Below are 6,000 nucleotides of genomic sequence, written 5' to 3'. Positions count from 1 at the left end.
GGGGTTAACGGGGCACAAGTTCAAATCCTGGCTCCACCATGTACCAACTGTGTGGCCTTGGGTTCACCTCTGCACAAACCTGCCCCTCTGTTTTCTCATCGGCAAAGTGAGAATTATAATCGAAACCTACATTGTTGGCTGGTTGGTTGTGATGAGGACCAAAAGAGTTGATCACAAGCTGCACATAGCGGGTGGTCGATAGACGTAAGGCGTTACTGTGTGGCTGTAGCGTGCTTTGGGGGAAAGGAAGCTCCCGGGGGCACAGTGGCTCACGCCTCTAATCCCAGCACTTTGGAAGGCCCAGTGGGGGAGGCTTGCTTGAGCCAAGGAGTTCAAGACCAGCCTGGGCAATAGAGTGAGACCCCATCACTACAAAAAAATAAAAAAATAAAAGAATAAGCTAGATGTGGTGACGCACACATTTGTAGTCCCAGCTACTGGGAGGGATCTCTTGAGCCCAGGATTTCTTTTTTTTTTTTTTTTTTTTTTTTGAGACGGAGTCTCACTCTGTCGCCCAGGCTGGAGTGCAGTGGCCGGATCTCAGCTCACTGCAAGCTCCGCCTCCCGGGTTCACGCCATTCTCCTGCCTCAGCCTCCAGAGTAGCTGGGACTACAGGCGCCCACCACCTCGCCCGGCTAGTTTTTTGTATTTTTTTAGTAGAGATGGGGTTTCACCGTGTTAGCCAGGATGGTCTCGATCTCCTGACCTCGTGATCCGCCCGTCTCGGCCTCCCAAAGTGCTGGGATTACAGGCTTGAGCCACCGTGCCTGGCCGAGCCCAGGATTTCAAGGCTGGACTGAGCTAGGATGGTGCCACTGCACTCCAGCCTGGGTGGCAGAGCGAGACCCTGTCTCCAAACAAACGAAGAAAAAATCAATGCAGTCTCTCTCTCTCTCTCTCTCTCTCTCTCTCTCTCTTTTGGATCACACTCCAGGAAAAACCAGCCACCATGTTGTGAGGATGCTCAAGCACCATTATGGACATTCGCACATGGCAGAGAGCTGAGGCCTCCCACCAACAGCCATGTGAGGGAGCCAGCGTGGGAGTGGCTCTTCCAGACCCAGTCGAACCTTCAGATGCAGCAGCCCTGGCAGACAGTTTGCAGCCTCATGAGAGACCCTGAGCCAGAACCACCCAGCTAAATCAGTCCTAGACTCCTGACCCACAGAAACGGTGTAGGTCAGATAATAATGTGTGTTTTAAGCTGGCAGACTGGGGAGTGGGTAAATCGTTATGTAGCAACAGCTAACTAACACACCCTGTATGTCACTTAGTCTATGCCTCAGATGAGCACTTACAGCACAGCTAGTGTTCCTCTGTCCTAAGCACATCCTCGCTCATTCTTAAGGAGACATTCAGTGGTAGAATTGGTGTATTTTATTTTATTTTTTTATATTTATTTATTTATTTGAGATGGAGTCTTGCTCTGTTGTCTAGGCTGGCGTGCAATGGCACAATCTTGGCTCAATGCAATCTCAGCCTCACAGGTTCAAGCAATTCTCCTGCCGCGGCCTCCCAAGTAGCTGGGATCACAGGCGCCCACCACCATGCCTAGCTAATTTTTATATTTATTTATTTATTTATTGAGATGGAGTCTTCCTCTGTCACCCAGGCTGGAGTGCAGTGGCGTGATCTCGGCTCACTGCAAGCTCCGCCTCCCAGGTTCACGCCTTTCTCCTGCCTCAGCCTCCCAAGTAGTTGGGACTACAGGCGTCTGCCACCACTCCCGGCTAATTTTTTGTATTTTTTGTAGAGACAGGGTTTCACCATGTTAGCCAGGATGGTCTTGATCTCCTGACCTCGTGATCCACCAACATCAGCCTCCTCCCAAAGTGCTGGGATTACAGGCGTGGCCACCGCGCCTAGCTAATTTTTATATTTTTAATAGAGATGAGGTTTCATCATGTTGGCCAGACTGGTCTGGAACTCCTGACCTCAAGTGATCTGCCTGCCTTGGCCTCCCAAAGCACTGGGATTACAGGCGTGAGCCACCACGCCCTGAATTGGTGTATTTTAAGGGTGCACATTCTAAATGTTTAACAACGTTGGGTTAAATTTTAAAAGCTTAAATTGGCCTATTTCAAACAATAACCTGAATTCTAATCTAATACATTTGATTTTGGGCCACTACACAGCAGCTAAGAGAACGCCGGAGAGCCAGGTTTCAAGTACTGCTGTGCAGCCTCAGGCAGGTCCCTTCATCTTTCTGGGCTTTCACTAACTTGTAAAGTGGGGATATTATTAACAGAACACACCTCAGGAAGTCGGGGCGAGTTAAATGAGTTAAGTCATACAAAATGCTTAAACCAGGCTGAGTGCGGTGGCTCATGCCTGTAATCCCAGCACTTTGAGAGACCAAGGCCAATGGATCACCTGAGGTCAGGAGTTCGAGACCCGCCTGGCCAACATGATGAAACTCCGTCTCAAGTAAAAATACAAAAATTAGCCGAGCGCGGTGGCAGTCACCTGTAATCCCAGCTACTCAGGAGGCTGAGGCCGGAGAATCACTTGAACTCGGGAGGCGGAGGTTGCAGGGAGTCGGAGGTTGCAGTGAGCTGAGGTTGTGCCACTGCACTCTAGCCTGGGTGACAGAGCGAGATTCTGTCTTAAAAATAAATAAATAAATAAACCCCAAAAATAAAAAATAGAATGCTTAAACCAGTGTTACATGATTGAACATTCTTTTTTTTTTTTTTTTTTTTTTAGACAAGGTCTTGCTCTGTTGCCCAGGCTGGTGTACAGTGGCGTGATCATAGCTCACTGCAGCCTTGATCTCCTGGGCTCAAGCAATCCTCCTGCCTCAGCCTCCCAAAAACCTGGGCATGCACCGCCACACCTGGCTAATTGTTTGATTGCTTTTTTTTTTAGGCGGAGCCTTGCGCTGTCACCCAGGCTGGAGTGCAATGGTGTGATCTCGGCTCACTGCAACCTCTGCCTTCCGGGTTCAAATGATTCTCCTGCCTCAGCCTCCTGGGTAGCTGGGATTACAGGCACCTGCCACCATGCCCAGCTAATTTTTTTTTTTTTTTTTTGAGACAGAGTCTCACTCTGTTGCCCAGGCTGGAGTGCAGTGGCCGGATCTCAGCTCACTGTAAGCTCTGCTTCCCAGGTTTATGCCATTCTCCTGCCTCAGCCTCCCAAGTAGCTGGGACTATAGGTGCCCACCACCTTGCCCGGCTAGGTTTTTGTATTTTTAGTAGAGACGGGTTTCACAATGTTAGCCAGGATAGTCTCGATCTCCTGACCTCGTGATCCTCCCGTCTCGGCCTCCCAAAGCGCTGGGATTACAGGTGTGAGCCACCGTGCCCAGCCTAAGTTTTGTATTTTTTTTAGTAGAGACAGGGATTCACCATGTTGGCCAGTCTGGTCTCAAACTCCTGACCTCGTGATCTGCCCACCTTAGCCTCCCAAACTGCAGGATTATAGGCATGAACCACCACACCCAGTCTGTTTGATTTTGTTTTTGTAGAGACAGGGTCTCTCTTTGTTGCCCATATGGTCTTGAACTCATGGGTTCAGGCAATCCCTCTGCCTAAGCCTCCCAAATGGCTGGGATTACAGGCATGAACATCTGCGCCCAGCCTGGTTGAAAATGGCAACACAGGAAGACCCCGTCTTTACAAAAAAAATCTTAAAAAATTCACGGGGCATGGTGGTGCATGCTTGTAGTCCCAGCCAGTAGGGAGACTGAGGCAGGAGGCTCACTTAAACCCCAGGAGTTCGAGGCTGCAGAGAGCTATGATTGTGCCACTGCAGTCCAGCCGGGGCAGTAGAGTAAGACCCCATCTCAAATCAATTAATCAATCAATCAGTCAATCTATTGTGTAGCACCTGTGGGTGAAGGTGTGGACCAATCGGAACCCTCAGGAACGGTGCGTGTGAATGTAAAACGGTGAAAATGCCACTGTGAAAAACAGTTCGGTTGGGAGGCTGAGGCAGGAGAATGGCGTAAACCCAGGGAGGTGGAGCTTGCAGTGAGCTGAGATCCGGCCACTGCACTGCAGCCGGGGCGACAGAGCGAGACTCCGTCTCAAAAAAAAAAAGAAAAGAAAAGAAAAACAGTTCGGCAGCCGGGCGCAGTGGCTCACACCTGTAATCCCAGCACTTTGGGAGGCCAAGGCGGACAGATCACCTGAGGTCGGGAGTTCAAAACCAGCCTGGCTAACATGGCGAAACCCAGTCTCTACTAAATACAAAACTTAGCTGGCTGTGGTGACATGTGCCTGTAATCCTAGCTACTCAGGAGGCTGTGGCAGGAGAATGGCTTGAACCCCAGAGGTGGAGGTTGCAGTGAGCTGAGATTGTGCCGCTGGACTCAAGCCTGGGCGACAGATCAAGACTCCTTCTCAAAAAAAAAAAGTAGAAGAAGAAGAAAAAGAAGAAGAAGAGGAGAAAGAGGATGAGGAAGAGAAGGAAGAAGAAGAAGAGGAAGAAGAGGAAGAAGAAGGAGGAGGAGGAGGAGGGGAAGAGGAAGAGGAAGAGGAAGAGGAAGAACAGCAACAACAATTTGGGAATTTCTCACAAAGGTCAAACATGGAGTCACCATTTGACTCAGGAATTCCACGCCTAAGTGTCTACCCAGGAGAACTAAAAACACATGTCCATGCAGAGACCTGTCCATGAAGCTCAGAGCAGCAGGCTCATAATAGCCAAGAGGTGGAGGCAACCCAGGTATCTACTGAAGGATGGATCAGGACAATGTGGCCTATCCACACACTGGAATATTACTTAGCCATGAAAAGGAAGGAGCCTCTGACCCAGGCCACAGCGTGGATGAGCCCTGAGGAACTCACGCTCCATGAGAGAAGCCAGACACGAAAGGTCACGTAGTGTGTGGTCCCATTTCTTTCTTTCTTTTCTTTTTTTTTTTTTTTTCTTTTGAGATGGAGTTTCACAGTTTTGCTCTTGTTGCCCAGGTTGGAGTGCAGTGATGTGATCCCAGCTCACTGCAACCTCCACCTCCCAGGTTCAAGCTCCTCCTCAGCCTCCCGAGTAGCTGGGATTACAGGCATGCACCACCACGCCTGGCTAATTTTGTATTTTTAGTAGAGACGGGGTTTCTCCATGTTGGTCAGGCTGGTCTTGAACTCCCAACCTCAGGTGATCTGCCCATCTCGGCCTCCCAAAGTGCTGGGATTACAGGTGTGAGGCACCGCGCCCAGCGGTGTGATCCCATTTCTCTGAAATATCTGGGACAGGTGGACCCACAGAGAAGGGAAGTGGCTGCGTGGGTGCCGGGGGGTGGGGAAGGGAGTGGGGAGTGACAACTCTTGGGGACAGGATTTCTTTTCGGGTGATAGACTGTTCTGGAATTAGAGATGGTAGTGGCACCACACTGTGAACGCACTAAAATCCACTGAAGTGTACACTTTTTTTTTTTTTTTTTGAGACGGAGTCTTGCTCTGTCACCCAGGCTGGAGTGCAGTGGCCGGATCTCAGCTCACTGCAAGCTCCGCCTCCCGGGTTCACGCCATTCTGCCTCAGCCTCCCGAGTAGCTGGGACTACAGGCGCCCGCCACCTCACTCAGCTAGTTTTTTGTACTTTTTAGTAGAGACGAGGTTTCACCGTGTTAGTCAGGGTGGTCTCGATCTCCTGACCCCGTGATCCGCCCGTCTTGGCCTCCCAAAGTGCTGGGATTACAGGCTTGAGCCACCGTGCCCGGCCGAAGTGTACATTTTTAAATGGGTAAAATGGCAAATGCTGGCTGGGCACAGTGGCTCAAGCCTGTAACCCCAGCACTTTGGGAGGCCAAGGTGAGTGGATCACTTGAGGCCGGGAGTTCAAGACCAGCCTGGCCAACATGGTAAAACCCCATGTCTACTAAAAATACAAAAAGTAGCCAGGCGTGGTGGTACACGCCTGTAATCCCAGCTACTTGGGAGGCTGATGTAGGAGAATCGCTTGAACCCAGGAGGTGGAGGTTGCAGTGAGCCGAGATAGCACCACTGCACTCCAGCCCAGGCAACAGAGTGAGACCCTATTTAAACAAAACAAAACA

This window comes from Rhinopithecus roxellana, chromosome 8 (genome assembly GCF_007565055.1).
Source record: "Rhinopithecus roxellana isolate Shanxi Qingling chromosome 8, ASM756505v1, whole genome shotgun sequence".
Taxonomy (NCBI): domain Eukaryota; kingdom Metazoa; phylum Chordata; class Mammalia; order Primates; family Cercopithecidae; genus Rhinopithecus; species Rhinopithecus roxellana.
Note: the sequence above shows the minus strand (reverse complement) of the source record.